The sequence below is a fragment of the Ruditapes philippinarum genome, unplaced genomic scaffold, assembly GCF_026571515.1.
Source record: "Ruditapes philippinarum isolate M1 unplaced genomic scaffold, ASM2657151v2 ctg1973_1_1_1_1, whole genome shotgun sequence".
In the NCBI taxonomy this organism is placed as follows: Eukaryota; Metazoa; Mollusca; class Bivalvia; order Venerida; family Veneridae; genus Ruditapes; species Ruditapes philippinarum.
Window position 1 is genome coordinate 31,244 of NW_026853009.1, and position 21,781 is coordinate 53,024.

Sequence of the window (21,781 nt, forward strand, 5' to 3'; positions counted from 1 at the left end):
ACGGAAGTTCTCACAGGACAGTAATTATGTGGCTACTCTATTGCTCTCTCTATTGTTCTTTTTAGCACGCAAAAGAAAATAGCCACATAAAAAGCATCTACGGAATGAATGACATCAAAGAGAACCTATATGTCCCTCTAGCCACATAATTACTCTCCTGTGAGTGCGGACGGACAGACGGACGGAGGGTAAACCTAAAGTCCCCTCCGGTAAACCGGTAGGGGACTAATAAAACATATTGATGAAATTAAAAGAACCATGCACCGTGACTGCCTGTGATATTCAGTAACGTTAAAATAAAGAAAAACATCGCTTATTTGTTGACTTACTGTAAACATCTGCAAATTTTCTACAGATAAGAAATAATAATGTGCTATACTATAGATAAGCATAAAAATATTAAGGAAAATGAAGTTTATCAAACTAAATAAATGGAAACAAGAAGGTTTTTTGTCACAAAAACATATGTCTCAGAAAAGTATATATGGTCACTCATGTGACGTTTCATTGAAATCCCACCAATAGCTTGACCTGTGAAAGACATACAAGATTTTTCTATTTATAGCTCTGATGGCCATTTTGTGCAACGAAGCAGAACATGTCAGTGATGTGCACAACTAGGGATGGTACTGATCACTCCTGTAAAGTTTGGTTGAAACCCCACCAGTAGTTTGACCTGTGAAGGTCGGACAAGATTTTTTTCTATTTTAAGCACTGGCAGTCATTTTGTGCACCGAAGCAGAACATGCAGATGATGTGCACAACTAGGGATGGTACTGATCACTCCTGTAATGTTTGGTTGAAATGCCACAAGTAGTTTGACCTGTGAAGGCCAGACAAGATTTTTCTATTTTTAGCTCTGGCGGCCATTTTGTGCAGCGATGCGGAACATGCCAGTAATGTGCACAACTAGGGATGGTACTGATCACTCCTGTAAAGTTTGGTTGAAATCCTAGCAGTAAGTTTGATCTGTGAATCTCCAATAGAATTATTATCAATATCTAAATTTTTTAGCTAAATTCTTTTTTATTTTCCCAAAAATAGGAGTTGGCAGGTAAGTAAACCGAAATATAAAAAATAATGGCCTAATCATGGTAAAAAGTTTGATAATGGATAGTAACTAAATCTTGTTTTTTTTAATTCCCCAAAGGGAGAGCATATAGTCACTGCCTTGTCCGTCTATCCTCCTAGTTGTCCGTTGTCTTGTCCGGAGCACAACTTGAAAACCTTAAGAGATAATTTGTTTAAATTTCACACAGTGGTAGAGTGCATTGAGGTGGAGTGCAGTGTTAAAGAACCATAACTCTATTTTGCCCCGTTTTTGAATTCTCTCCCCTTGTAGAAAAAACTTCTTCGGGAACTCCAAAATTATAAGAGATATCAACATGAAACTTTAAAGGTAGATAGATCTCAATAAGTAGATGTGCAGCGCATAAGAACCATAACTCTGCCTTACTTAATTTTGGAGTTATTGCCCTTTGTTTATTTTTACATTTTGAACTTTGTCCGGGACATAACTCTAAAATTATAAGAGATATCAACATGAAACTTTGTAGGTAGATAGATCTCATTAGGTAAAGTGCACTGCAAAATAAGCATAACTCTGATTAGCCCAGTTTTTGAATTATCTCCCCTTTTAGAAAAATCTTGTCCGGGGCATAACTCTAAAACCAGGGATCGAAAAGTCTTTTCGTCTTGCAGGATGAGTGGCTTCAAATTTCTAATCGTCTGGCATGCTTTGCTACTCGTCCGGCATTTTTTATTTGTTTTTCAAGATAAACTTTGCCGACGCAATAGAACCTGGCCGATGTAAGAGACCACTAAAACTTCTCATAATCAATTTGTTCAAATAAGTTTAACAAACCAAAGCCGGAAACAAAGCTTGTGTTTTAGCTTGATATATATAAATCACACAGTTTATAGGGCATTGTCAGGCACATTCCAGTCACACCCATATCCAATTAACAATGCTTATAGAGCTTTATAAAGTGTGCAAATTATAAACAAGAAACATGGCAATGCCATGAAACCAGGTTTTCAATAATATCACCATTGTAGATAAATATGTTGTATTTGAAATACAAATACAAGCAACAAACAATGTAACTATGTGCAATGTAAACATGAATAATGTAGGAGGAATTGCCACAGAGGGAAGTGTTCACTATAATTATATTTCTGTATAAGGAAAAAAAAACAAAGGGCCATAATTAAATAAACAAGAACCGGTTGAACCGGGTGATGCTCCCCGAGAAGGTTCTGGACACAGGAAAGTATAAAAAAATGAACAAATAGGCAAAAAACTCCAAAATTAGGCAAAGCGGAGTTATGTTTTTTTGCACTGCACTTCTATTCAATGAGATCTATCTATCTATAAAGTTTCCTGATGATATCAGAGTTTATGTCCCGGGTAAAGTCAAAGTGTAAAAATGAACAAAGGGGCAATAACTCCAAAATTAGACCAGTGCTTTGTTTAGGTTCTTAAGCATTGCAGTTCTATCCAATTATATCTAGCTACCTACAAAGGTTCATGTTGATATCTCTAATAGTTTTTAAAGTATTGTCCAGGACAAAAAGTTCAAAAAGTAAAAATAAAACAAAGGGCAATTACTTCAAAATAAAGGCAAGGCAGAGTAATGATTCTTAAAGCACTGCACTTCCACCCAATGAGACCTATCTATCTACAAAGTTTCATGTTTGATATCTCTTATAATTTTAGAGTAATGTCCCAGACAAAGTTCAAAGTGTCAAAATGAAACAAAGGGCAATTACTCCAAAAATAGGCAAGGCAGAGTTACGGTTCTTGTGCACTGCACACCTTCTCAATGAGATCTATCTACCTACAAAGTTTCATGTTGATACCTCTTATACTTTTAGAGTTATGTCCCGGACAAAGTTCAAAAAGTAAAATAAACAAAGGGGGATAAATTCAAAAATTAGGCAAGGCAGAGTTACGGTTCTTGTGCACTGCACACCTACTCAATGAGATCTATCTACTACAAAGTTTCATGTTTATACCTCTTATACTTTTAGAGTTATGTCCCGGACAAATTTCAAAGTGTCGAAAATAGCCTGGCGGGCTTGAACAAGGCCCGGAAGGTAGCAGTGTGTCGATAGGGACCGCTCCGAGAGGGTGGACACTAGGGACGGAGAGATCTAAAATCATAACGATCTCTTAAAAGCTATTATCAACTTACGTCAACTGTCGTCATGCTAAAATGACCACCACGCTCATCTCAGACCACGAGGGAATAATCAAAAAAATATGGTCAAACGGCGAGATTACACTAAGTATCCTACTGTGCAACTGCAAACCACCTGTCTGTTACGTCAATGAGATCTATCTACGCTTAAGAATTTCATGAGTATTATTTCTCAGGTTGTTGAATCCATCTAGTTGTATACTATCACACGAGTTGACAAGCAGTCCCGGACAAAGAAGTTCACATCAAGTAACTCGGCTTGCAAACTATATGACACTAAATTATCCAGAGTGATAATTTCAAAAAATTATTACTTATCATCTCTAGGCGTATCAAGGCAGAGTTATGGTTCTTGTGCACCTGAACATACACCTAAATATTCAATGAGATCTATCTACCTACAAAAGTTTCATGTTGATACCTCTTATACTTTTAGAGTTAATGTCCCGGACAAATTTCAAAGTGTAAAATAAAACAAAGGGGGTAATTCAAAAATTAGGCAAGGCAGAGTTACAGTTCTTGTGCACTGCACACCTACTCAATGAGATCTATCTACCTACAAAGTTTCATGTATTGATACCTTATACTTTTAGAGTTATGTCCCGGACAAAGTTCAAAGTATAAAATAAACAAAGGGGATAATTCAAAAATTAGGCAAGGCAGAGTTACGGTTCTTGTGCACTGCACACGTACTCAATGAGATCTATCTACCTACAAAGTTTCATGTTTGATACTTCTTATACTTTTAGAGTTATGTCCCGGACAAAGTTCAAAGTGTAATAAACAGGATTTTCAATGTTAATGTCACTGTGACCTTGACCTTGGAGCCAGCCATGCGGAACATGCGTTCTGCACGTCATCTTGATGTGGTAAACATTTGTCTGAAGTTTCATCAAAATTCTTCAAAGGGTTGAAGAGTTACAGAGCGGACAGGATTTTCAATGTTAATGTCACTGTGTCCTTGACCTTGGAGCCAGCCATGCGGAACATGCGTTCTGCACGTCATCTTGATGTGGTAAACATTTGTCTGAAGTTTCATCAAAATTCTTCAAAGGGTTGAAGAGTTACAGAGCGGACACAATTTCGTTTGACGCCCGCCCATCCGCCCATCCGCCCAGCCGCCCATCCGCCCATCCGCCCGCCATACCCCAATCTAATAACCAGGATTTTCAAAATTGAAAACCTGGTTAATAACCTAAAACACAAGCCTTGTTTCTGAATTTACATCATTAAATGTAAACAAACTGATTTTGAGATTCCTAGCTTTCTGTTACATCGGCAAATTATTGCTCGTCCTACCGGACAAGCATACATCAATTTTGTACTCATCCTGCATTGATGTCTACTTGTTAATACGAGCTGACAAGTGGAATTTTTGATCCCTGAAAACTATAAGAGATATCAAACTTTGTGGGTAGATAGATATCAATGGGTAAATGTGCAGTGCACAAGAACCGTAACTCTGCCTTGCCTAATTTTTGAGTTATTGCCCTTTGTTTATTTTTACAATTTGAACTTTGTCCGGGACATAACTCTAAAATTATAAGAGATATCAACATGAAACTTTGTTATATAGGTAGATAGATCTCAATAGTTAAAAGTGCACTGCAAAATAACCATAACTCTGATAAGCCCCGTTTTTGAATTATCTCCCCTTTTAGAAAAAACCTTGTCCGAGACATAACTCTAAAAGTATAAGAGATATCAACATGAAAATTTGTAGGTAGATAGATCTCATTATGTAGAAGTGCAGTGCAAACCATAAATCTGTTTAGCCCCCTTTTTGAATTATCTCCCCGTTTAGGAAAAAATTTGTCCAGGACATATCTCTAAAACTATAAAAGATATCAACATGAAACTTTGTAGGTAAATAGATCTCAATGGGTTGATGTGCAGTACACAAGAACCGTACCTTTGCCTTGCCTTATTTTGGAGTTATTGCCCTTTGTTCATTTATTACATTTTGAACTTTGTCCAGGACATAACTCGGAAACCATAAGAAATATCAACAAGAAACTTTGAAGGTAGATAGATCTCATTGATTAGAAGTCCAGTGCATAGATCTCATTGATTAGAAGTCCAGTGCAAAGAACAGCAGTCATTTTGAATTAACTGGCCCAAATTCCAGTTTTGAATTTATTCTACTATGTTTTAACTAAATATTCTTAAAACTTACACTGGCCCAAACTAATTTACATTGGCCGGGCCATTGCTAAATTTGATGACTGGAGCAGTAACTCTACCTTGCCTAATTTTGGAATTATTGCACTTGGAAATTTGTCCAGGGACATAACTTGGAAACTACAGGAGGTGTACTTTCCTGTGTCCAAAACCTATTTGGGGAGCGTCACCCGGTTCAAACCAAGCTCTTGTCTTAGTAGATTTAGTCACACTTATTGTTTTGTCCAAGACTCAGAGCTTCAGATAATTTTTTTGGCTGAGGGGTTTTAACCCCTCAAAATCTAGAGTGAGGGGTAAAATGCAAATTCTGAAAAACTTAAGGGGTAAAATCTGTCAAAAAAAGCATTTTGCATTTTTTATAAACAAATTAAACTTATTGTTTTTGTTTGTTTATTTTCTTTTTTTAAGAAAAACTTTACAAATAAAATACTGATTCAATGTGAAACAATACAAAACCTGCTCTGTAAAGTCAGACTTCCAGAGTATACTGGAACTCAAGTTTAGGATACACAGCAAAATTATCAGGGCTTCCATTTTCAAAATTTGGAAGTCAAAGACTTCAAAATCTCTGATATTGGAAGTCCTTTTAGGTAAAGAAGGATAAGTATTAGATTTTGGAAGTCACAAGCCAAAATGAAGGAGTAAATGACTCCCAAACTTCCACTAGTGGAAGCATAGGTAATCGGCGCGTTGATTGGTCACTACCCCGCACCCCCCTCCCCCTCACCCCCACTCTACAGCCCTCCTACCTCTCAAAACCATGTAAAATACAGTATTTTTCATTTGAAACATGTTTTAATATTTGGTTTATGCTTTTAATTCAATAACCTTCATTTCCTACAAAAAATAAAAAATTGATACATATATATTTAGTAAAGGTATGCAACTCGCCGATCAATTTTCAGCACTCATCTTAATATGTACTCCATAACTTCAACATTTTTTCACCAATTTTCAATATTTTGGTACCAAATGGTAGGGAATTGATTACTCTTAAAGGAATTAAAGTTGTCATTACAATCATTTCAAGTTATAAGAAGATATGTAATCTCGAAGTCACCGCAAGTGTAACTCGACAGTGATCTGACCGCTGGGTTTTCTTCAAAATTACCCGACTAAACGGCAGTATATTCGAAATGAATGCATATTTCATTGTATTGCGCATATAAATATGATCAAATTATATTATTATTTGTAATAACTGTTCAATCAAAACATCTTATAAAATTATAACATTATATTATTTTTCCGATATGCCAAATTCTCCAATCCAAAATGAAAGTACACATGTATAAACGGAAGCATTCGTATGGAGTATTTTCATTGGTCGTATGAAAACCTTAGACCAATGAAAATACTCCGTACAAAAAATGAAGGGGAGAGCACTCTGTAGAACTATTACTTGCATTATAATTTGGAATTTAACATATAGGAAAAAACGGTTGTTATAGTTTTATAAGATGTTTTGATTGAACAGTTATTACAAATAATAATATAATTTGATCATATTTATATGCGCAATACAGTGAAATATGCATTCATTTCGAATATACTGCCGTTTAGTCGGGTAATTTTGAAGAAAACCCAGCGGTCAGATCACTGTCGAGTTACACTTGCCGTGACTTCGAGATTACATATCTTCTTATAACTTGAAATGATTGTAATGACAACTTTAATTCCTTTAAGAGTAATCAATTCCCTACCATTTGGTACCAAAATATTGAAAATTGGTGAAAAAATGTTGAAGTTATGGAGTACATATTAAGATGAGTGCTGAAAATTGATTGGCGAGTTGCATACCTTTACTAAATATATATGTATCAATTTTTTATTTTTTGTAGGAAATGAAGGTTATTGAATTAAAAGCATAAACCAAATATTAAAACATGTTTCAAATGAAAAATACTGTATTTTACATGGTTTTGAGAGGTAGGAGGGCTGTAGAGTGGGTGTGGGGGTGAGGGGGGGGTGCGGGGGTAGTGACCAATCAACGCGCCGATTACCTATGAGTGGAAGCCCTGACATTATTTTATATTCTGACTAGGATTCTTTATTTCTGTTGGCATGTACCTTATCATGTACTCCAGTTTGAACAATTATAGTTGAAATTAGAATAAAAGAAAAATAAACAAGATTTTTTTATCTTTCCTTAAAAAAAAGTATTGGTCTGAGAGAAAATTGTCCGTAACTGTAGACTGGATACGAAACTATTGAGTACAAAACTGCAGGTGAAAAACATGTTTTTTTGTTCCAACAACAAAAGTGAAAGAAATTAAAATATATTTTTGTTTATATTGAGGCATAAGCATGTCAATAGAATCATTCCTAAACAAAATTAATACTATGTTAACTCCTACGATGATTATCTGGCACAAATTTTATCAATAATTTCATAGGTTGATCTAAAGGAGTTACCTCCCTTCTGTACTTCCTGCTACTTTCGTTTTTAACATGCGTTGTTGACAACAGAATTTTTAGTTTTCATGCAATAAAATGGAAATATATTGTATTTTTATGTTCAAAACATCCTCTTTCTAAATATCAAATGTTTACACTTCTATTCTTTCATGCTTAGATTTTGACATACAGGCGTATTTTCATTTTGTTGTGCTTAACTTTGACGCACTAATTTTGAAAGTGATGTGTATTTTAGATTTTCTATGCGTATTTCACGCTGATACGCAAGCTATCTAGAGCTCTGTCCAAGTATGAATAATTTCTATAATGTGCAATGTTCAATTGTGCACATGGTCCAAATTCATAGCTTTCCTTAAAGAACAAGAAAGTAGGTCACTTCATCAAAATCAAGGTCATCTGATAATTAAAGTTCAGTTTTACATCTAAAACTGCCCGTGATTCAAATTTCATAGCTGTACATCAAAGGACAAGAAAATAGGTTACTTCATCAAAATCTAGGTCAGCATATACCAAAGTTCAATTTTACATCTGGAACTATGCACATTGTCTAAATTTCATAGCTGTACATCAAAGGACAATTAAAGTAGATCTCTTGTTAAGTGTCTAGGTCAGATGATATCAACGTCAGCCGAGTTTAAAAGCAGATCACTTCATCAAATTTAGGTCAGCAGATATCAAAGTTCAATTTTACATCTTAAACTGTGCACATAGTCCAAATCTCATTTTAAGAGAAATTCATTAATTTGACCTCGACAGTTAATGTCAATTAAAGGTCAAGGTCACATGTGAATTATTCAATGTTTAGTAGAAAGTCTTGTTTTGTCCGAGTATAAATCAAATCAGTATATAAGAAAAATTATGACAACTTAACCAAAATTCAATTATTTGACCTTGAGGGTCAAGGTCATTTAAAGCTCAAGGTCAGTTCAACCTTTTAGGTCTTGTCCAAATGGTTGTTTTGTCCAAGTATGAAGATAATCCATTGTTCAATTACCAAATTACAGCCAATTATAACAATAATCAGTGAATTCTAAAATTTGCCCCTCGAGAACATGTACACGAGTTAAGGTCAATTTGAGTTTGAATAAGGCTTTTAAAAACTGTTAAAAGGAAACTGTACCGTTGCTTGTCTGTACCAGTGTGTATTGTACAGCATTGAAACTTGTACTTTTTGTTGGTTTGGAACTTTTTTCAACGGAGACACACTGTGCAAGAAGCCAACAACGTCTTCCTGCCTTTTCTTCTTTTTTCCTGTTTTGTATTTCTTTTTGGTGTGGACGCCATGTTGTTCTTGTTTGTTTCTTTTCGAACTTTTGTGACGTATGGCGGGAAAACCGAAGAACAGTGAAATATAATTCCCAACATTGACTTCTCTATATTTTGATTTTGAACAATATTAAATGTTAAAAAAATATACAATCCAAATTAAATTATTTATCTTAGAACAAAGGTTTTTGGATAATATTAATTTGATTTCTTTTACACAAATTACTCCGCTTTAATAGGTTAGGTTAGGTTTAATAGTACTAATTTAGTTCTGTCTTATTTTGATGTAGGATGAACGGTAGTAAATTAAATTTGGTATAATATTTATCAAAATATACATAAAATTCATAATTTTCTGACACTTGCGGCACCTAGTCAGGCCCATTTTAAAAAAAGAATTACTACCCATGTTTTGAATCGAATGACACATAAACCACACAAAATCGCATAGAAAAGGACTAGCTAGGTAGTACATGTACACAATGAGATTGATTAGTAGAGTTGGTTATAAAAGGAAACACTTTGCGCAGTAGCAACAAATGCAATATAAATGTAAAAATACTTTTACAATAACAAACTAGATCTATTTATAAGACATTGTAACATGTATAATAATAGGCGTGAGTCAATTGCTTTTCCTTAGATAGGCTAGATATAGGCGTTGATCATGATGTGCAAAGATTTTAGATTCACACGGAGAAATACAATTTTATTATCAGACGGTGACCAATATGTTTCACAAGTTCCCTCTGCACTTCCATGCGGCAAATCAAAATTACAAAAGGGGGAGACGATGGCCCTGAGACCATCATCTGACTGGAAGTAGGTATATAATTAGATGAAGGGCAAAGTTTATACTACGGCATGATATACCTTTTAATCTTGGGATGGGGAATTTTTAAAGAAGAACTGGTAAGCTTTATAATGGTTTTTTTCTGGGTTAGCACTGTGGATTTTATTATGTAAAGATTCTTTCAGAACAGCAGTAGACAATCTTATGATCTGACCAGTAAGTTTCTACTGTACCCACAGTGGCATCAATATTTGTTATCAACAAGTCTAATGCTGATAAATATCAATTGTAGGATCTTTAGATTGAGGGGAGGGATAAAGGAAAAAATGCCTAATGCAACAATTTACATCTGTTTCTTTTTCTCTTTTTTTTTTGGGGGGGGGGTAAATTTGAGTTCTTCTTAAAATGTACACGCAGTCTAAATTGACAACGTTTCAAGAAGTTAAGAAAAAAATTTAAATGACCGTACTACTCATTTTAACTTCATAATACCTGTCCACGTTCCCATTTATTTTCTTTGTAGTCCTTTAAATATCTCTGTAATAATCACACTGATTTCATTGTTTTAATGTTTCGTAATGTGAACAACGATTATCATTTTTTTATTCGACTTGTAATACATAGTGTATCAAAGTGTAATTTTTTTTATTCAAGGAAAAAAGAAGAAACATTTAAATATATTGTGTATTTTTTATTTGAAAGAGACGACCGTACTGACGTAAATATACTAGTAGATAGCAGAGCAACTAACAAACAGTTCTACTTGACAAATTGATATACTCACGACTGTAATTAAAGCCGTGATAAACTGTATTATAAATGTTTTTATGACAAAATTTTCTTCCAAATAATAAATCATTGTATTTAAAGAATGAAAGTCTCGAAAATTAAAATTCTAACAGTGTCTATTTCGGATTATATAGCAAGTTAGTTGGATGTGAGACCACCATCAATATGCAAGATCGTGCCGTTTATCATTTTCTCCATGTCACTCAGCAAGAACACCGTCCCATCCGAAACATCCGTGGGCTCTGAAAGACACCAAAAAGTGAATAAATACATATCTCATACAGAAGGTGTGTTAAGATGAATACTTTATGTACAATTCCACAAATGAAGCAAATTTTGTGAGCATGGGGATTTCTATCTTATTTTTGAGTGCTAGATTAATTTTGTGGGTTTAAAGTTTGATTTAACAAAAATTTTTTGGAAAAAAAGAAAACCATGTATAACATGTTAACATTTGAAAAAAATTTATTTATTTTTAAAAATGATGTTTCTTCAGAATAAAAAAACTTCCAGCAAAAAATGTCCCTTGGGTTCAACAAAATTTCATGTGTTTCGCGGTCTTCCCCGGCTCGTTGCCTGGCAGTCTTCATAAAATAGTGGATATGGGTATTGACACGGATCTAATTAAAAAAAAAGTTTGAAAAAATCTTTATATACAAATTAATTTTCAAAATCAGGATCCATGCTGTTCGCTTACCAACCCTATTACAAGTAGAGAAACTGATAGCGAACAGCATGGATCCTGATCAGACTGCGCGGATGCGCAGGCTGGTCTGGATCCATGCTGGTCGCAAACGCATTACGTTGGTTTTGTCGTGACGCGGCTCAAATGTGGACCATTCTCTGACATGCTCTAATTGACAATATTTCAATTGCTTTACACGTGCATTTACGACATGATAAATATTATGATATAAGCATATGCCAATAATTTGTCCTGGGTATTTCATTTAAATCAAAAGCATCCACACATTAAAATGAATTATAATCATATATGAAAACTAAAAACGCGCGAAATCAGACATTTACCTGATGTGGTCCAAGTTCAAGTGCCATAACTCTTGTAAGTGTATCGACAGCACCCTTTGATGAATGTAACAGGGTCTTATTTTTAAGATCAGGTCTAAGTGACAATACTCTTGCTTTACTGTTGAATTTTATAATTTTGCAAAGGGAGACAAATCCGCCAGTCTTGTCTGATACTTGTCAAGGGAGATTACTCTATTGGTTCTTATGTTTTACATTGGTCAGTACTTATTCTAAGAATTCAAATGATTGATTGGTTCACGGATCGTTGGTTTTAAGCTATTTTTATGTCATGTGATTTCTTGGTGGGAAAAAGTCATTGTGTCTTTGTTATGTTGTAAAGGAGAGAGGTTAGAAAATTAGTGTTTGTGGTCAAGTTCTTTATTTCTTAAGTTGGTACGTATTTATCCTGACTACTGCTAAATGCTTTATTGTAGATATGGAGAATTGTATTATTGTGATTCTGTTCTATTTTGATTCAGAACATTTTTTGTGAAATTTGTAAATAAGTATGAGTTTCAGAATGATATTATCTATCAAATCACCTTTCATCTTTATTCACTATTAATGGTGTGATAGTCAGAGAAGTAATTATTAGATTTATGTACTACACTCATCCCTCAGATGGTAAGTTACATGTGTGATGTATTGTGTAATATATGTTAATTGTGCGTATAATTCCATAAGCTATGATATGATATTTAAGGACTGTTGCTGAGTTTAAAGAACTGAATTGGCCACTAGACATGTTATTGATTATGTTAACATACGATATGATATTAATTCATGTAATGCATTGTTTCTACTTTATTTTACTTTATATTTACATATTGTTATATACTTATTGCAGAGTGTTGTTTGTACCTATAGAATCGACTTCTTATAACAACCTTACAGTAATTGAAGATTGGATTGCAACCTTAAAGCTGTTTGTTGAATTGATTTTAACAATCCCGAACTCATTTGACCCTCAGGGGCTCGGATAGCTACATATTAAATTGCGCCGAATCACCCCTTTTACATGAACAATATGACGTGTGCTCGGGGAACGCCACATTGGTCGTCATGCTTAAGATATTAACAATAGCCCCTCCTTCTCCTCTCTCTCTCTATATCATTCCCTTGGCAACGACCTGAAATATATTAAACCACAATCTAACAAATTATCTGAATTGCAAGTACAACATTGAGAATTACTCTATTTGATATCACTTGATTTGTAAATATGGAACATATTGCTTTAAATTGACTCAAACCTGAATTTACTAAACATGAATTTTATCAATGAAATAATTCCCCGTGATTGGTGTCAATTTTTGTTTTCATTGATATCTCTTCCTAGAAAAAATGACACTTTGTTATATTAAATATCTACCAAATTATCAGGAAATAGCAATTTAGGAATCAAATGAAGAGAAATTTAAAACATTCAGCCAAGCCCAGAATTTAAAGTCATGTTAAACTAAACAAACCTGTGAAACGTTAACTAATGTCTGGAAATTGAAACTGAATACCCTGAAAATACAAATGTGTATATAAAGACACTAACATGACAACTGACCTCCGGTATGAGAAAAAAACATAAACGTCATTTAAAAAAATGACGTTAATAAACGTTTGCGTTGTCGCTGACGTAACAAATAGTTATTTACTCTTGAGATGTTGAATTTATATAAATAAGAATAAGAAAGGCCAAAAATGAAAATATTTATGTTTCTCTTCCTTGACCCATGCAAAATTGTGTTGGGTTGAGACGTTCAGGGTTGTTTCCTCATGCTGTCAGTGAAATATAAACTTAAATGAGCCGTGTCATGACAAAACCAACATAATGGGTTTGCGACCAGCATGGATCCGCGCAGTCTGATCAGGATCCACACTGTTCGCTATCAGTTTCTCTACTTGTAATAGAGTTTGTAAGCGAACAGCATGGATCCTGATCAGACTGCGCGGATGATCCATGCTGGTCGCAAATGCATTATGTTTGTTTTGTCGTGACGCGACTTAAATGCATTATTATAACATACGTCTTCGTTACTTCACGGGGGAGGAAGTGTTACACGAAGGATGGAGTTCTTATGATAACTTGTTCAGGAGTTCTTGTGATAACTGTCATTGAGTTCGTCGGAAAACATCTGTATCTACTACAAAAACACTCGTCAAAAATGGTTATTTTCATCGTTCAAAAATAAGTTTAGGTGCTAAATTAAACTTTAATGATTAATCTTGTCTTACATCTTGTATTATGTGTCAAAAACTAATTCACAGGCCATTTTTCATCGCCTCTTGCTTCAAATCTGGTAGTTTTCAGTAAAATTTCCAAATTACTTGTCAATTCACAAGTTTTGACCGGTTTATTTCTGGTGTTCATCCTTGCCAGACATAATTACCTAATTATAATGCAAAATTGCAAACATAAAGCACCGGCTAACAGATTTATACTCTACTTACTGTGTTGTCAATGTGTTGGCTCAACTTAACCATGCTGTCATTGTTTTGGCTCAACTCTACTTACTGTTTTGTCAATGTGTTGGCTCAACTTAACCATGCTGTCATTGTTTTGGCTCAACTCTACTTACTGTGTTGTCAATGTGTTGGCTCAACTTAACAATGCTGTCATTGTTTTGGCTCAACTCTACCATGCTGTCATTGTTTTGGCTCAACTTTACTTACTGTGTTGTCAATGTGTTGACTAAACTTAACTATGCTGTCATTGTTTTGGCTCAACTCTACTTACTGTGTTGTCAATGTGTTGGCTCAACTTAACCATGCTGTCATTGTTTTGGCTCAACTCTACTTACTGTGTTGTCAATGTGTTGGCTCAACTTAACCATGCTGTCATTGTTTTGGCTCAACTCTTCTTACTGTGTTGTCAATGTGTTGGCTCAACTTAACCATGCTGTCATTGTTTTGGCTCAACTCTACTTACTGTGTTGTCAATGTGTTGGCTCAACTTAACCATGCTGTCATTGTTTTGGCTCAACTCTACTTACTGTGTTGTCAATGTGTTGGCTCAAGTTAACCATGCTGTCATTGTTTTGGCTCAACTCTACTTACTGTGTTGTGAATGTGTTGGCTCAATGTGTTGAGCCAAAACAATGTGTTGTCAATGTGTTGGCTCAACTTAACCATGCTGTCATTATTTTGGCTCAACTTTAACTTACTGTGTTGTCAAATTGTGTTGGCGCAACTTAACCATGCTATCATTGTTTTGGCTCAACTTTACTTACTGCGTTGTCAATGTGTTGGCTCAACTTAACCATGCTGTCATTGTTTTGGCTCAACTCTACTTACTGTGTTGTCAATGTGTTGGCTCAACTTAACCATGCTGTCATTGTTTTGGCTCAACTCTACTTACTGTGTTGTCAATGTGTTGACTCAACTTAACCATGCTATCATTGTTTTGGCTCAACTCTACTTACTGTGTTGTCAATGTGTTGGCTCAACTTCACCATGCTGTCATTGTTTTGGCTCAACTCTACTTACTGTGTTGTCAATGTGTTGACTCAACGAAATTTGCAAGTCTTATGGGCCCATTGGACCGGGATGTCTCCTATTCATGTTGCGAGCGTTCATTTTGTTGTGGTGCGGTCTGACCCTGACGTGCACGAATACGTCCGTTGGCATCGACGCGAAAGTTATTTCCTTGTAGCAGCTGGCGGAGTAGAGTTCTTGCATTGAGTTCTATGAGCCTTTCTGCGTGGGATTTACTGCTTTTAAGGTAGATGTCTTTGTGGTGGTCAGAGTCTTTCAATGCCATTTTGTTTCTGAGAACTAGTATTTTTTGGCGTACGTTACGGAAACTGATTTTCACATGACCGACCCTTCCCGGAATACGTGACTTAAATCGTGTAGCTCCTGTAATGTCAACGGCGGACGAGACGTCGTTACCCAATGCGCTAATGATACCACTGACCTTCTCTAGAAGGTTCTCGCCCTCTTGATATGGTATCCCGCTAGCTATTATACATAAATCTGGGTCATTGCTATCACCACCTGGGTAGCCATGGAAACCACCACCCTGACCTTCGCTATCAGTGTTCATGTTCGGGCCATGTGCCTGTTCAACAGAGTCCAGTCGTGTCTGCATAGTTTGCAAGCGTGCCGTAAGCTGATCTATATATGCTTTCTCGACTGATATCCATGCCAATTTATATAAATATTCATCTTATGTATGCATTCATTATGCAACACAAAAAAAGGTTTTTTATAAAAACTATTATTAAAAAAGAGTTAACATATCTTAAATAATTTTTTCTAGAGTTCCCTATTAAAATTTTTTCTGTAATTTATGTTTTAATTTTTAAGATTATAACCCAAAGCGTTTATTTCAAAATTGGGACGTGAAGCATAAAAAATGTTATATAAAAAATTTATTTTTTATTTTCTTTTTTTTTCAAAAACAACTTTAAAAAGGTTTTTGGGAAAATTAGAGGGTTTAAAATTAAATAAAAGGCGAAAAATTTAAATAGTGGACCCCCTTCCCGTCATTTCATTTTATTTTGTTTGAAATTTTTTGACTTAAAACTATCATTATTTGAAAGGGTTCAAAAAACGGGGCATCATAAAATTTAAAAAATAATTATGAGGTTGGTAAGATTACATTTGACTTTGGTTTATTTTTAGCACGTGCGTTTTCAAATTTGGGAAAATTTTTAAACTTGGGTTAAAAATGGGTTTTTACTGAGAATAAAAAGGAACCATGGATAAATTATTATTTAATTTTGTAAATGGGTTTTTTAACCTTTTGGGAAAAAAGGGGGTCAAATTTGAAATTTTTAATTTAAAAATTTTTAAAAAGGAAATTTTTCTAGGTTTAGCGGGGCCGTCATTCCCTTTCACACCCTTGGTACGGGGTTTTTTAAAAATTTTTACATAGGGAAAAAAACAAGGATTCAGGGGGAAAAATTAAAGGGGGACCCCCTATCGGGGGCTTTTTAATTTTTTTATTAAATTTTCCCCTATTGGGGGAAAAATTTTTCAAATGTTAAAATTTGTTTTAAAGTAATTTTTTTCTTTGGGCCCAAAATTATAAAAAGTTAAAGCCCTTTGTTTTAAAAAAGTTTGTAAATATTGGGTGCTTTAGTTTTAAGTTGGGTTTTCCTTTTTGCTAAAATTTAAATTTTTGGGGAAAGTTACTTTTGGTTTTTAAAAAAAAGTTTCCGGTTTTATACTGTATATTTTTTGGGAAAGTTTTTAAAAATTTTTAAAATTTTTGTTTCCCCCTTCATTTTAAAAGGGGAATTTTTATTGTTTTGCCCTAATTTAAGTTGTTTTAAAAAAATTGGGGCTCCCAAAAGTGAAGTTCTTTTTTGTTTGAGGGAAAAAAAAAATTTTTGGGTAAAAAAGTTTTGGGGTTTAAAAAATTTTAAATTTTGTTTGGGGTTTTGGGTTGTAAATAATAATCCTCAATTTCCTTTTGTTTCTGGGGTAAAATAAAAAAATCCCAAAGTTTGATTTTTTTTTTATAATGTATAAAAAAATAAATTTTAAATAAAAAAAAATAAAAATACCCTAAAAAAATATTTTAAAAAACTTAAAAAAAACATTCCCAGTTTTTTCAAATTAAAAAAAATTTTAAAATTTTTGTCAGGCGGTGTGCCACCCCCCATTAATCTTTAAAAGTTGGGTTTTAAGGGTTTTTACCTAAAAATTAAAATTTTCCTTAAAATTTTAAAAAAAACCCCCAAAAACCCGTCATTTTCTTTTTTGGAAAATTTTGAATGTTACAAATAGGAAAAAGCAGTTTTGAAAATTTTATCAAAAAATGGGAAAGAAAAGGGTTTTGATTCCAAAATTTGTTTATTATAACCCCCTTTTAAAAATTTCTTGAAAGTTTAAGGGGCCAAAATGTTTTAGTTTTTTAGAAATTTTTTTATTTCTTTTGTTAGAATTTTTAAAACTATTCAAAAATTTTATGGGGAGGGCTTTCTTTTGTTTCTCTTAAAATTTTGGACATGGAAAAATAGCTAATAAAAATTTTGTTAATTTTTAATTTTAAATAAAAATTTTTAAAATTAAATTGGGGTTTAAAATATAATTTTTTGCTTAAATTTTCTTTTAATTTGGGTAAAATTCCATTAAAAGCAAAACGTTTTTTAAAAAATTGTTAAAAAAACAGTTCATAAAATTTTACCCATTAAAAACTTTTTCTAATACATTATCATATTTTTTCTTAATATATCATTTATATCTTTTTGTATTTTTTGGGGGCAATATTTTTTAAAATCAAAATAGTTTTCCACGAAAAATCAATATAAAATTTTGTTTGTTTTAAATGAACATAAAACAATTTTTAAAATTTAAAAATATATTTGCCCCAGTAATCCAAAAGTGTTTAAAATGAAGAAATAAAAGTATTAAGGGGCATGTATAAAAAAGCAAAATTAAAAAAAATGTTTGGTTTAAAAAGCTGAAAAAAGTAGCCCTTTAAAGTGCAAAAAAATTTGGGTTTTAAAGGCTAAAACCCCAAAAAACAAAAAGTTTATTTTTTTACTTCCCTGCCAAAAACCCCTTAATTATTTTAAAAATTATTTAAACCCAAGTGGAGAAGTGTAAAAGAAGCAAAAAGGGTAACTTCAAACTTAATTAATTTTGGGCCCCTTAGTCAAAGTTGGGAACTTTTTACCGAATTATTTTAGGAAAATGGTAAAAAAAATTTTTAAAAAAATAAAAAATTTTTAAAAAAAACCCTTAATGACCTTTTTTTTAACCCGTCAAATCTTATAAAAAATAGATTTTTTGGTAAAACCCTGTGTAATTCCCGTGTAAAATATTGGATAAAATGGGCCAAAAATAATTTTACATTTTTCCAAAATTTTTCCATTTTTCAGGGGTTTTATATTCTTTTTAAATTTTTGGGAATGAAAAAAAATTTATTTTTAAATTTAATTTTGGGAAATTTCAGAAAAAAATGATTTTAGTGTACTAGTATTTCTTTGCACAATTTTAGTAAAAAATGGTTTTAAAAAGTGAAAACATATTTTTGACAATTTTCATGATTTTAAAATTTCCCAAACAAATTTGTGTAATTTTCTATTTAATTTAGGGCCCCAAAAACAAAATAATATAATGAAACAATTTTTTTGGAAAATATAAAAAACGGGGAAAAAATTTCTTTTTAGTTTTGAAAAACACAAAAAAGAAACAAGCTTTTTTTTTGAAATAAAAAATTTTATGTAAAATTTTGGGAACCCCAAAAAAGGGTTGTTTTTTTAAAGTTTTTGGTTTTTTTTATTTAGGAAAAAAAATTAAAATAAAATAATTGGGCCTTTTTTAAAACTGGGGAAATTGGAAAAAATTTCTAAATTTTAAAAAAAACCCTTTTTCTTGGAATTTAAAAAGATTGGGAAAATTTTTTGGAAATGTTTTTATAAAAAAAAGAATTTTTTAAAAATTATAACAAATTTATAGAAAGGGCCCGAATTAAAATTTCACCCAAATATATGGGAAAAAGAAAAAAATCATTGTAAGAACACACAACAAAAATTTTTTCTTTTCTATGAGTTTTTGGAATATTTTTTATTTTATTTATTTCACAAATTGGGGAAAAACAAAAACCTTAGGCCAAAAAAATTGTTTCATGGCAAAAAATAAAAATTCCAAGAATTTTAGGCGCTTAAATTTGTCCCCGGTCAATTTTTGCTCAACCTTTTAAATTCCCCCGTGTGTTCAAATTTTTGTGTTTCGCAATTAACCCATGGGGATTCATTGTTTTGGTTTAACTTATTACTGGCTTGTCAATGTGTTTACTCAAAATTAACCCTGGCTGTTATTGTTTTGGTTTTAACTCACCCTTCTGTGTTTTTTCAAAATTTTTTGGGCCCTTCAAACTTAACATTGGGGGGTTTTTCAATTGGGGTTTTGCTTTTTCAAACCCCTACCTTTTCTGGTTGTCAAAATGGGTTGGGTCCCAAATTTAACCCATTTTTATCATTGTTGGCTCATTTTTTACCTTAAATGCGTTGTTCAATTGTGGGTTTAACTTAAACTTACCCTGCTTGGCCAATTTATGTTGGCCTTAAAACCCAAAATTTTTTAAAAATTTTTTCCCCTTGCCCTAAATACTTCGAGTTCCATGTTTACCGTTCATAAATCAAAAATTTTTTGAAAATTTTAAAATCCTTTGGGATATTAAAAATTTTTACCCAACCGGGGCTTGGGCCGGGGACAGGGCCATATTTCTCCCCGGAAATTTTAACTGTTTACAGCGGGAACCGGAGCTCTGCCCAGTTTCCGGAGGCAGATTATTCCCTCTAAAAAGGGAGCCGGGTGTTTGAAATTTTTTTTTCTTGGCCAATTTTTTAACCCAATTTCAAATTATTTTCGGAACAGGGAAATTTTGAAAACTTTATATTTCCCATGGCCCCCCTTTTTTTTTCTTATAGTAAAAACGTATGAACCATTACAACTTCCCTTCATACGGAAAAAATGGGGCGTCATTTTTAAAAACCGCATTCATTCAAAAAAGGGGGCGTAAATGACGTTCATAAATTTAAAACCCGCGACTTGTTTACTTGGGGTTGGGTTTTTTAGCACCGGTTTAAATTAAAAGGTTTCTTTAATCCTGTCTTGAGAGGCAAAAGAAAAAAACCCTTTTATTTTTTTCCTGAAAAAATTTAAAGGAAATTAAAATTGGTTGGATTTGAATTTTAGGGTTTCACACACCTTTTAACTTTTTTTAAAAATTCAATTTTTGGCCCCAAGGGTTTTGGAATTTTCAGGTTTTTAAACCCTTTTTTGCAAATTTTCCCAAAAATTTTAATTAAAAATTTGGGTTTTTAAAGGAACTCAAAACTTTAGCAATTTAGGTTTTAATTTAAAAGTATTTTACAACCCTTTTTAAGAATTTTTACCCCCCAGGCTGGCGGGTAACAGACCGGGGGGGGTTATCTTTGCCCAGGGTGACTGTTTTTTAAAGGCGGCTAACTTGGAAAGGGTCCCGCGGGGGTTTTCTGCCGTAAAACAGTTTTAAACACGAAAAAAGCTAGATTTAATTAAATTTTCCCGTTGTACCGGGAGGCCGGGTTTTTTTTAAAATTTTTTTTTATTTGCATTTTTAATTTTCAATTAATTTTAGAACAGAAATTTTTTCGAAAAACTGAAAAAATTCCGCACTTGTTTTTACATGGGGTGTAAAGACAGGGTTTTCTTTGCAAACCGGTGTAAAAAGGGGAAAAAATTAATTCCCTGTCTGATATGCAAAAATCTGATTATTTTTTTTTTTTAAATTTATTAAAGAATTTGATTAAACTGTTTTTTTTTTTAGATTGAAAAATTAAAAAAGAATTTTAATTTGGGGGGTATGGGCCGAAAAAATCTCACTTTGATTTTTGACAGAGTTATTTTTTTTTTATTTGAAAAAAATAATTTTACATTTTTAATTTTAACCCAAAGGGCCCCCTTCTTTGACAAAGGGGGCCCCCGAGATATCTTTTGTCTAATTTTTTTGGTTTTTTGTTTTTTACTAATTTTTTTATATTGTCTTTTTACAAATCAATATTGTTTAAAAAAAAAATGAAAATTATTTGCCTTTTTGGGGCAATTTAATTCACAAACTTGGGTTTTTTTAGGAACCCAAATTTTTTTCCCCCTCCTGCGGCCTTTTGATTTTTGAAAAAAAATTGGGAGGGCGTTCTTTATTCCAAAAACATTTCTTTTTTTTCTCCATTTTTTTAAAACCCCAAAGTTTCTGTTTTTAAATTGAACCTTTTAAATATTATTTTTAAAAAAAATTTAATTTATTTTAATTTTTGCACCCTTTTTGTTTTTTTCCCCCCTTTCCTTTAAATAGGTTTTACTATATGAATTAAAAACAGTTAAAAATTTTATCCCTTTTTTTAGTCATTAGGTAGAGCGCAAAAGGGAATTTAAAATTTAAAATTTCCTTTTCCCAGTTTGGGGGGAAAACACGAGGCCCTAAAAAATAAGGTTTCAGTAGGGAAAAGCACAGGCCAGGTTAAAATTAAACCCTAAAATTATGTAGAAGCACGAGGCCCTAAATTAGCTCAGTAGGTAGAGCACGAGGCCCGTTAAAGTAAAAATTTAGTAGGTTTAAAGACGAGGCCAAATAAAAATAAGCCCCCAGTTTTTAAAAGCAACCGAGGCC

General features: G+C 33.0%; 1 long non-coding RNA gene across 1 annotated transcript in view; it reads right to left on the reverse strand.

Moving 5' to 3' along the window:
* The window catches only part of LOC132731371 (uncharacterized), a 30,583-nt gene extending 21,343 nt beyond the window's left edge, over positions 1–9,240 (reverse strand). The window contains exon 1 of the long non-coding RNA XR_009625878.1: positions 8,923–9,240. This is a non-coding gene — a long non-coding RNA (uncharacterized LOC132731371). The remainder of the gene's footprint in view (positions 1–8,922) is intronic.
* Positions 9,241–21,781: the final 12,541 nt, after the last annotated feature.